Genomic DNA, 12,050 nt, shown 5'->3' with positions numbered 1-12,050 from the left:
GGAGAGTTAGGGTCTCCAACAGGGATAGGGAGAGTTCGGGTCTCCAACAGGGATAGGGAGAGTTATGGTCTCCAACAGGGAAAGGGAGAGTTCGGGTCTCCAACAGGGATAGGGAGAGTTAGGGTCTCCAACAGGGATAGGGAGAGTTCGGGTCTCCAACAGGGATAGGGAGAGTTAGGGTCTCCAACAGGGAAAGGGAGAGTTAGGGGCTCCAACAGGGATAGGGAGAGTTAGGGTCTCCAACAGGGATAGGGAGAGTTCGGGTCTCCAACAGGGATAGGGAGAGTTAGGGTCTCCAACAGGGAAAGGGAGAGTTAGGGTCTCCAACAGGGAAAGGGAGAGTTAGGGTCTCCAACAGGGATAGGGAGAGTTAGGGTCTCCAACAGGGAAAGGGAGAGTTAGGGTCTCCAACAGGGAAAGGGAGAGTTGGAGACAGATAATAGAGATTATTGACTAACAAATAGAACGTGCTGGGATATACAGTACTACTCATGATATTGTACAATTCAAAATTCATAACTTCAGACTTCTGTATATAGCTGTGCATAAAGATGTAGAGGTCTTGTATACAGCTGTGCATCTTTTTCAAGGTGCTGGATGTGGAACAATATATACTATAAATACAGCATGATATAACTGTGTCAAACTGTAGACGTTTCTCTTTTGCAAATGCTTTTGTGGAGAGCCTGCTGTGTAGCTGGCATCAACAGGAAGCTGTTTAAGCCACACACTTCTGTGGAGACGAGAGTTACGGTACAAATGTTACAGATGATGATGGTTCCCACGCAGCCTTTCTCTTCTTCTGTCCATCTTCCCACTGTTCCACTAACATGGTCAGAAGGTAACATCTCTCCCATGGAGAGATCACAGCGACCCCTTATCTTCCTCATTCCTCAGAGCAAGGAAACTCTTTTTGCCCAAGGCATTTCAATTTCACAGATTCTTTCCATTCCTGTTGTAAAAAATTCCAACTACATCTATCACTGTTTCATTATAAACAATTTCAGCAAATGAACGGTATAAATCTTCCCTCGACCAACACATTTCACTAGGATTTATAAGGCTTTAATTACATGTGCAGTATATCTGTTGCTGACCCCTGCGGTTCATAAATCAACCTATAAACATTTCAGGAAAATTTTAACCAAATTCAGTACAGTTCAAATGTTCATTCTACTTCAACTTTTAATCAATTCCCTATTTCATTCAAATACATCATAAAAAGCATACAATAAATAACTATTGTAGCACAGGTCGTAATGCAAATTTAGGCTGTTGGTAGTCAGCACTATAGACCAGTCTTATATTGTTTGATACAACTCGCAACAGATCGTCTGTGCATCTCTCCAATTATGCAGCTAGCACTCATGTCTGTAGCCATGAAGTGCTTTGAAAGGCAGGTCATGGCTCACATAGCACATGCGACAAATACATTTATTTGATTTGATTCTTGGGTCTCACAGACACTAACCACAAGCTATTTCCTTTAGTTCTGCGCTGAATCACATAAGAAACATTTCATGGGTTGTCTTCTTTTGGCATATAGCTAAAGGGAAACTGTAGTTGTTCAGTAATTTTGCTTCATTGTGAAAGCAGACAGGTGAGTCCGGGGCATTTTTCTTTTGATGTAGTCTGATAAGACTCTGCTCACAGAACAAACCTTTTAACACAAAATTATTCTTTGAACACATTCTCACAAATGTGCACCTTCTATCATATTTTTTAACCAAACATTTCTATGTTTTTGGTTGCATTTAGTATGGAGGCGATTCAAGAATGGGTCAAACAATCAAAGGGAATTGTGCCTAATGTGGCTTGTAGCTTCTGCCTTGTGGTCTTGGAGAAGATTCTGGAGCTGGAGGTTCGGTGTCCCTGCAATTATATATATAAAATGTTCTTTACGATTGCATTCTTTATCATTCCTGCCCTGTTATCATTCTTGCTGATGCTACAAGTTCAAGGATCTAGGGGTAACATAGTAAAATGGAAGGCTTACTTGTCAAGCCTCATTCCTTCGTTGGTGTGGTGGATCGTACTGTTCTTTGATGGCAGATACGTTGCTTATGCCATGACAAAATTAAATGAAACAGGGGTCATTCGTAATGAAGATTTTTCTGTGAAAATGTGTGACGAAGCAGGGAAAGATCAACATCAGAATTTCCTTTTTTGGGAAATCTGTTCTCAGGTGAGAAACCAGACCAGTCTTATACATTAATGATATATGATTTTTGAAGAAAATAATTTAGAAATGCCTTATGAGTTTATTTTAATCTGGGATTTAAAAAATAAATAAAAAACACAAAGAGGACCCCAACACTTGGTTTGGTGAACAGCTGAGGGATGGAAGTGTAACCACTCTCAAATTCATAGACAGAGATAGAGATACAAAGACCGCCTGTCCATAAGATACATGGTTATAGTTTTATCCATGTTTTGAAGATGTTTGATTTAAAATGCCATTGTTTCCAAACAATGTAGTAAAAAAAAGTGTATGGTTTTGGTTCTGATGGGGTAGGACAGTTGAATTAAACTCATGAGGCGTTTCTAAGTTGTATTCTTCAATAATAAATGTCTTTATATGATTAATTTAAGTCCAAAAATGGATGTTCCAATCCCAGTTTGCCCCTTTGACATCTGGGAGGTGGAATTGTTGTTTCATGAGGTTGTGCAGTGCATTGAAACAAACCTCTTAAAAACAACAGTGATGAAAAAGCTGTTGTTGTTGTATTGCATAAACTGATTCTGTTTTCTGTTTCTTCTTGTTTTAGGGCATTGGTATGGCTCTGCTCTTGGTCGCCTGTGGGGCAGTTATAGTATCCATATGCAACAACTACACCTGGGATTTAGGAGAAGTCAGTGATGACGTTACAGAAAGAAGAAGAGGCATCGGAAGCAGTGTAAGAACAGGAGGAGGAGGACGAGGAGGAAGAGGTGGAGGAGGACTAGGAGGAAGAGGAGGAGAAGGAACAGAAGCAGCACAGGCATCAGAAGCAGGAGGAGGAGCAGGAGCAGGAGGAGGAGGAGGAGGAGGAACAGGAGCAGAAGCAGCACAGGCATCAGAAGCAAGAGGAGGAGCAGGAGGAGTACAGGCATTAGAAGCAGGAGGAGGAGCAGCAGAAGAAGAAGCAGTACAGGCATCAGAAGCAGGAGGACGAGGAGGAGGAGGAGCAGGAGCAGGAGGAGTACAGGCATTAGAAGCTGGTGGAGGAGGAGGAGGAGGAGGAGGAGCAGGAGGAGTACAGGCATTAGAAGCAGGAGGACGAGGAGGAGGAGCAGGAGAAGGAGGAGTACAGGCATTAGAAGCAGGAGGACGAGGAGGAGGAGGAGCAGGAGCAGGAGGAGTACAGGCATTAGAAGCAGGAGGAGGAGGAGGAGGAGGAGGAGCAGGAGAAGGAGGAGTACAGGCATTAGAAGCAGGAGGAGGAGGAGGAGCAGGAGGAGTACAGGCATTAGAAGCAGGAGGACGAGGAGCAGGTGCAGAAGCAGTACAGGCATCAGAAGCAGGAGGAGGAGCAGGAGAATCAGAAGCAGGAGGAGGAGAAGGAAGAGGAGCAGAAGAAGTAGATGCTTTGCTTCCAGAAATTTGACGTCACCCCATTGAAGTTATGAATTAAAAAGGATTCAGGTTAGGTTTAGGGTTTAGGGTGGGGTTGAAGAAGCTGTTGAGATGGTACGCAGGCCCAGAAATGGATAAAAATGTGCTGTATAAAATTACATTGGTAAAAATGGTATGTTTGTTTTTTTCTTCTTCACACAATCAATAAGTAACCAATTTATAACGTTTTTATTTCTGAGTGTGGAGATTAAGGAGTGTTTTCTCTGACACAGATTAAGCCTAGTCCTGGACTAAAAAACACGTTTATTAGCGAGTCTCCATTGAAATGCTTTTTAGTCCAGGATTAAGGTGTATCCGTGTCCACAAAAGCGACACTAAGGCTGAGTTTACAAAGGAAGACCAACTCTGATCTTTTGACAATTATTTGTTCTATTTAATACAGTACATACAGTATCTGATGTTTTTTTTCCAGTGAGTAAAAAACAACAACATAAAACACATTGAATCTGATCTTTTGAGTTCTGGTTTGTACCACATTTGTATGTGGTTTCCAATCAATTCTGATCCATCATGCAACAGTCTGGACGCTGATTTCTTCCACATGACCTGCAGTTGCCAAAACAACCACCCCAAAATGTAATGGAACAATGACAGAAAATGGACTGAAAAAACCCATCTGAATTGGGTTCCTACGTCCCTGCCACATTACAGCCGTCGGTCGTCCTGCACTATCATCAGCCATCAGCCATTGAGGGAATGCTTCCTTTGCAATCAATGAAAGCTACTGACAAGAGTAGTAGCTTAAGCCTCAGCTCTCTGTGACATTGTAGAGACACAACTTGCAGATACCCACGCACACTCATGAAGAAGTTTCACTTTCACACGCAGAGCACAAAGAAGAATGAACATTGAGAGGGAATTGGCATTGATTAAAGAAAATAAGAAATTATTGGGAGTGGAATTTGTTAAAATAATGATTGAAGGTTAAAGGTTGGAAACGGGAAAATATACAGTCTGCAATATCCTGCTTAAATTTGTCCACTTTGCCAATGAAATAATCAATAAAATAATTGGCAACATCAAATGGTTTTGTGATGAATAAGCCATCTGATTCGACGAAAGATGGAGTTGAATTTGTCTTTCTGCTCATAATTTTATTAAAAGTACTGCAAAGTTTAATAAAGTTCATAGTACAGTTTCTTCTTCTCTTTGTTGAGTTTAGTCACATCATTTCTAGTAAGTATTTGCAGTAAGTCAGCCAGTCAGATGTGCAGCCAGACTTATTAGTCACTCCTTTTGCCCCGTCTCTTTCAACCATACAGTTGTTCAATTCCTCATCTATCCATCTAGCCTTAACAGTTCTAACAGTGCATGTTTATCAATAATTGGAAGAAGCAATTTCATAAATTAATCAAGTGCAAAGTCTGGATGCTCCTCATTAATCACATCAGACCAACGATGTTTTTAACATCATCCACATAAGAGTCACAGCAAAATCTTTTGTATGATCTCTGATACACTATTTTAGGCCCAGCTGTTGGAACTTTGGCTTTCCTGGATATAGTCACTATATTTTGATCACTGCATCCAATGGGTACGGATATAGCTTTAACATACCTCAAATCCAAGATGGCGTAGCAGTCAGACGTCTTTGTCTTTGTCTTGTCGTGTCCCGTGTATATATCGTTTTTTTCTTTGTATATATTTCGTATATATTTTAATATTTTTAACCGGATCCCCCAACAGGAGCTAGCCAGCTAACTAGCTACTAGCTAGTAGTCAGTTAGCCACTGCTAGCGGTCAACAGCTAACCACAGCCCGGACAACTCCTGCCAGTCTGCACAGTGCGGTTCAATAAAGTGCATATCGGACTGCTTTTTCTCTACCACATCTACACATCTCCGGATTCCTACCGCAAGCACTGAACCTTTTCACCTGGATCATCACAGCTAGCTAGCTGCTATCCGAGTGGCTACTCCTAACTAACGTCTCCATCCCAAGGCAAGCACCAGTTAGCCTGGTGCTAGGCCCACCTCCCGGCTAGCTGAAGAGGTCCATCAGCCAATTTCTTGGGCTACAATACTTATTTTGCCAATTGGCCTGGACCCTTTTTCTGCCTACATAGAGCCCCGCCGATCCATCACTACTGGTCTGCCAACGTAACCGTCCGAGTGGGCTTCAACAGACTCTTCCGTCACGAAGTCCCCTAAGGCCCTTCTGAAACGCTGTGTATCCAGCTCGCCTCACTGGACACTATGATCACTCGGCTACACATGCCTCTCACTAATGACAATATGACTTGTCTATTGCTGTTTTGGTTAAGGATTATTGTCTTATTTCACTGCATCCGTAATGGTTCTGCAGGCAAACGACCACCCCTCACCACTGTCAAACGCTCCTGAAAACACTTCAGCGAGCAGGCCTTTCTAATCGACCTGGCTCGGGTATCCTGGAAGGATATTGACCTCATTTCGTCAGTAGAGGATGCCTGCTTATTCTTTAAAAGCGCTTTTCTCACCATCTTAAATACGCATGCCCCATTCAAAAAATGTTAAACCAGGAACAGATATAGCCCTTGGTTCACCCGAGACCTGACTGCCCTTGACCAACACAAAAACATCCTGTGGCATACTGCATTAGTATCGAATAGCCCCCGCGATATGCAACTTTTCAAGGAAGTTAGGAACCAATATACACAGGCAGTTAGGAAAGTAAAGGCTAGCTTTTTCAAACAGAACTTTGCATCCAGTAGCAAAAACTCCAAAAGGTTCTGGGACACTGTACAGTCCATGGAGAATAAGAGCACCTCCTCCCAGCTGTCCACTGCACTGAGGCTTGAAAACACTCTTAACACCAATAAATCCATGATAATTGATAATTTCAATAAGCATTTTTCTATGGCTGGCCATCCTTTCCACCTGGCTACCCCTACCCCGGTCAACAGCTCTGCACCCCCCACAGCAGCATGCCAAAGCCTCCTCTATTTCTCCTTCACCCAAATTCATATAGTTGATGTTCTGAAAGAGCTGCAAAATCTGGACCCCTACAGATCAGCTGGCTAAACAATCTGGACCCTCTCTCTCTAAAATTATCAACCGCAGTTGTTGCAACCCCTATTACTAGCCTGTTCAACCTTTCTTTCGTATCATCTGAGATCCCTCTTCAAAGGGGGAGACACTCTAGTCCCAAACTGTGACAGACCTATATCTATCCTACCCTGCCTTTCTAAGGTCTTCAAAAGCCAACAAACAGATCACCGACCATTTTGAATCCCACCGTACAATGCAATCTGGTTTCCGAGCTGATCATGGTGCACCTCAGCCAAGCTCAAGGTCCTAAACGATATCCTAACCGCCACCGATGAAGGAAAATACTGTGTACAGCTCTGTCAATCACTACATTCTTATCGGCAGACTCAACAGTCTTGGTTTCTCAAATGACTGCCTCGCCTGGTTCACCAACTACTTCTCAGACAGAGTTCAGTGTGTCAAATCGGAGGGCCTGTTGTCCGGACCTCATATAGTCTCTATGGGGGTGCCACAAGGTTCAATTCTCGGGCCGACTCTTTTCTATGTATGCATCAATGATGTCACTCTTGCTGCTTGTGATTCTCAGATCCACCCCTACGCAGACGACACCATTCTGTATAGTTCTGGCCCTTCTTTGGACACTGTGATAACTAACCTCCAAACTAGCTCTCCTTCTCCTTCCGTGGCCTCCAACTGCTCTTAAATGCAGGTAAAACTAAATACATGCTCTTCATCGATCGCTGCCCACACCTGCCCTCCCGTCTAGCATCACTACTTTCGACGGTTCTGACTTAGAATATGTAGACAACTACAAATACCTAGGTGTCACGTTAGACTGTAAACTCTCCTTCCAGATTCACATTATGCAACTCTAATCCAAAAATTAATCTAGAATCGGCTTCCTATTCCACAACAAAGCAACCTGCACTCATGCTGCCAAACATACCCTCGTAAAACTGACTATCCTACCGATCCTTCACTTCAGCGATGTCATTTACAAAATAGCCTCCAACACTTTACTCAGCAAATTGGATGCAGTCTATCATAGTGCAATCACTTTTGTCACCAAAACCCAATTTACTTCCCACCACTGTGACCTGTATGCTCTCGTTGGCTGGCCCTCGCTACACATTCATTGCCAATCCCACTGGCTCCAGGTCATCTATAAATCTTTGCCAGGTAAAGTCCCGCCGTAGCACGCGCTCCAGCAGGTATATTTCACTGGTCACCCCCAAAGCCAATTCCTCGATTGGCCGCCTTTCCTTCCAGTTCTCTGCTGCCAATGACTGGAACGAATTGCAAAAATCACTGAAGCTGGAGACACATCTCCCTCACTAACTTTAAGCATGAGCTGTCAGAGCAGCTTACAGATCATTGCACCTGTACATAGCCCATCTGTAAATAGTCTATCCAACTACCTCATCCTCATAATTTTTTTTTTTTTTTTTTTTTTTTGTTCCTTTACACCCCAGTATCTCTAATTGCACATTCATCTTCTGTGCATCTATCACTCCAGTGTTTAATTGCTAAATTGTAATTACTTCGCCACTACGGCCGATTTATTGCCTTACCTCTCTAATCTTACCTCATTTGCACACGCTGTACATAAACTTTTATACTGTGTAATTGACTGTATGATCGTTTATTCAATGTGTAACTCTGTGTTGTTATTTGTGTCGCACTGCTTTGTTTTATCTTGGCCAGGTCGCAGTTGTAAATGAGAACTTGTTCTCAACTGGCCAACCTGGTTAAATATCTTTTTTTTTTTAAGAACAACGCATTAGTTAAAATGTGATTGATACATGTGGATGATCTTATTCCTGTAGTGTTTGTAAACACCCTGGTAGGTTGATTAAAAACCTGAACCAGATTACAGGCACGGGTTACAGTGAGAAGCTTCCTCCTGAGTGGACAGCTTGATGAAATCCAGTCAATTTTCAGGTTGACCCAAGACAGTTGACCTCTCTGTTTACATCACATACACTATCAAGCATTTCACACATATTATTTAGGTGGGGACTGTTAGCACGTGGTAGCCTATAGCAACACCCCAAAAGAAACGGCTTTAGATGTGCCAGGTGAACGACAACACTTCAATAACACTCGACATAAGTTCTTCTCTAAGCATTACAGGGATATGGCTCTGAATATATACAGCAACACCTCCCCCATAAGCATACATGTCTCTTCTGTAGATGTTAAATATGTTTTGCTACTGCTGTATCATCAAATTAATTATCTAAGTGAGTCTCAGAAATGGCTAATATATGAATGTTATCTGATGTTAGCAAGTTATTGATTTCACGAATCTTATTTCTAAGGCTACATATAATAATATGGGCTATTTTCAGCCCTTTCCTGGGTAGCTTATCAGAGATAGACATAATATTGAAAAGCGCAGACAAAACAAGAGAAAATAATATACATTCAGCAATCAATTAATCAATTGGTGTGTGTGTGTGTGTGTGCTGCGGGGTTGAGGTTACGAACCCATAGGCTTGGCTCTCTCATCCTTTCCAGGATTCTGGGATAGAGGGTGGACAATTAGCCTGTCATAGTGGATGTATGCAATGTCCCCACACGCTCTGCCAGCTTTCATGTCTGGGATCAGTTCTTTCCTCTTCTGGCACACAGCTTCAGGATAGTCCTCGTTGAGGAAGATATACATTCCTCTCAAGTTCTTGGCTCTTTCCAGAACAGCTACCTTGTCGTTGAACCTCAGAAACTTGACCAATATCAGCCTGGGCCTATCACCTGGGCTGGTAGTTGGTTTTCCTGTACTGTGGGCGAGCTCCACCTCAATCTTCCTGTGGTCCATCTTCAATATCTCAGAGATCATTTCCCTCACTTTGCCCTCACACTCCCTCTAGGTCTCATGTGGAGATTCTGTAATTCCGTCCACAACCATGTTGTTTTGCCTTGGTTGTCCCGTCTGATTTATCTGTCATTGTTATCATGGATTCACACACAGAACTGATGTTCTCTCTCAATGACTTACAGATTGCTGTCATCTTGCCGTTCTCCTGTTTCAACTTGTTGAGCTGACCCTGGGAGAACTGCAAACTGTTCTTCAGGTCCTGATGCCTCTGGTCAGGTTGTCCATTCTTTTATTAGTAGAATCAACGAGTATTTGGACAAAACACTTGAAGCTATTTTCTAGTTTCTGTAACAACTGCTTGTAGGTCTCTTTTTGTTCATTTAAAAGATTGTTCACGTGTGATGGAGAGACACCACTGTCCTCAAAGGTACTCCCACCGGCTTTGGTCTTTGTCATGGTAGCTAGCAACATATGTTAGGCTGTTACTCCTCGCAGTTCCAGACAGGGCAGGTCACAGGGAAAATTGAAAACAACAAACAAGACCTCCACAAATCTAGACAGCCACAAACCCGGGACAATCTGCGGTCCCAGCCACAATGGCTAACCGCGTCGTGGGCTGTATTCAAGAACACCTCGCTAGCTTGATGTCCAGCTAGATAGCAGCTAGGCTAGCCAAATCAAATCAAATCAAATGTATTTATATAGCCCTTCGTTCGATACCTCAAAGTGCTGTACAGAAACCCAGCCTAAAACCCCAAACAGCTAGCAATGCAGGTGTAGAAGCGCAGTGGCTAGGAAAAACTCCCTAGAAAGGCCAAAACCTAGGAAGAAACCTAGAGAGGAACCAAGCTATGTGGGGTGGCCAGTCCTCTTCTGGCTGTGCCGGGTGGAGATTATAACAGAACATGGCCAAGATGTTCAAATGTTCATAAATGACCAGCATGGTCAAATAATAACAATCACAGTAGTTGTCGAGGGTGCAGCAAGTCAGCACCTCAGGAGTAAATGTCAGTTGGCTTTTCATAGCCGATCATTAAGAGTATCTCTACCACTCCTGCTCTCTCAAGAGAGTTGAAAACAGCAGGTCTGGGACAGGTAGCACGTCCGGTGAACAGGTCAGGATTCCATAGCCGCAGGCAGAACAGTTGAAACTGGAGCAGCAGCACAGCCAGGTGGACTGGGGACAACAAGGAGTCATCATGCCAGGTAGCCCTGAGGCATGGTCCTAGGGCTCAGGTCCTCCGAGAGAGAGAAAGAAAGAGAAAGAGAGAATTAGAGAGAGCATACTTAAATTCACACAGGACACCGGGTAAGACAGAAGAAGTACTCCAGATATAACAAACTGACCCTAGCCCCCCGACACATAAACTAATGCAGCATAAATACTGGAGGCTGAGACAGGAGGGGCCAGGAGACACTGTGGCCCCATCCGATGATAGACCCGGACAGGGCCAAACAGGAAGGATATAACCCCACCCACTTTGCCAAAGCACAGCCCCCACACCACTAGACGGATATCTTCAACCACCAACTTACCATCCTGAGACAAGGCAGAGTATAGCCCACTAAGATCTCCGCCACAGCACAACCCAAGGGGGGGGCGCCAACCCAGACAGGAAGATAACATCAGTGACTCAACCCACTCAAGTGACGCACCCCTCCTAGGGACGGCATGAAAAAGCACCAGTAAGCCAGTGACTCAGAGAGTCAGAGGCTGAGAATCCCAGTGGAAAGAGGGGAACCGGCCAGGCAGAGACAGCAAGCCAGAGCCTTTCCGTTCACCTTCACACTCCTGTGCCAGACTACACTCAATCATATGACCCACTGAAGAGATGAGTCTTCAGTAAAGACTTAAAGGTTGAGACCAAGTCTGCGTCTCTCACATGGGTAGGCAGACCATTCCATAAAAATGGAGCTCTATAGGAGAAAGCCCTGCCTCCAGCTGTTTGCTTAGAAATTCTAGGGACAATTAGGAGGCCTGCCTCTTGTGACCTTAGCGTACGTGTAGGTATGTACGGCAGGACCAAGTAATGCTTTGTAGGTTAGCAGTAAAACCTTGAAATCATCCCTTACCTTAACAGGAAGCCCGTGTAGGGAGGCTAGCACTGGAGTAATGTGGTAATTTTTTTTGGTTCTAGTCAGGATTCTAGCAGCCGTATTTAGCACTAACTGAAGTTTATTTAGTGCTTTATCCGGGTAGCCGGAAAGTAGAGCATTGCAGTAGTCTAACCTAGAAGTAACAAAAGCATGGATTCATTTTTCTGCATCATTTTTGGACAGAAAGTTTCTGATTTTTGCAATGTTACGTAGATGGAAAAAAGCTGTCCTTGAAACAGTCTTGATATGTTCGTCAAAAGAGACATCAGGGTCCAGAGTAATGCCGAGGTCCTTCACAGTTTTATTTGAGACGACTGTACAACCATCAAGATTAACTGTCAGATTCAACAGAAGATCTCTTTGTTTCTTGGGACCTAGAACAAGCATCTCTGTTTTGTCCAAGTTTAAAAGTAGAAAGTTTGCAGCCATCCCCTTCCTTATGTCTGAAACACATGCTTCTAGCAAGGGCAATTTTGGGGCTTCACCATGTTTCATTGAAATGTACAGCTGTGTGTCATCCGCATAGCAGTGAAAGTTAACACTATGTTTT

At 43.5% G+C, this 12,050-nt stretch overlaps 1 long non-coding RNA gene across 1 annotated transcript; it reads left to right on the top strand.

The window, feature by feature from the left end:
• Window positions 1-1,382: 1,382 nt before the first annotated feature.
• LOC112219163 lies at window positions 1,383-3,146 on the top strand. Its single transcript, XR_002948702.2, has 3 exons — window positions 1,383-1,600; window positions 1,759-2,185; window positions 2,769-3,146. It is a non-coding gene; the product is annotated as an uncharacterized LOC112219163 (long non-coding RNA).
• The last annotated feature ends 8,904 nt before the right edge of the window (window positions 3,147-12,050 follow it).

The sequence above is a fragment of the Oncorhynchus tshawytscha genome, linkage group LG19 (genome assembly GCF_018296145.1).
Source record: "Oncorhynchus tshawytscha isolate Ot180627B linkage group LG19, Otsh_v2.0, whole genome shotgun sequence".
Taxonomy (NCBI): Eukaryota; Metazoa; Chordata; class Actinopteri; order Salmoniformes; family Salmonidae; genus Oncorhynchus; species Oncorhynchus tshawytscha.
This window is presented reverse-complemented; position numbering and strand designations above follow the sequence as displayed.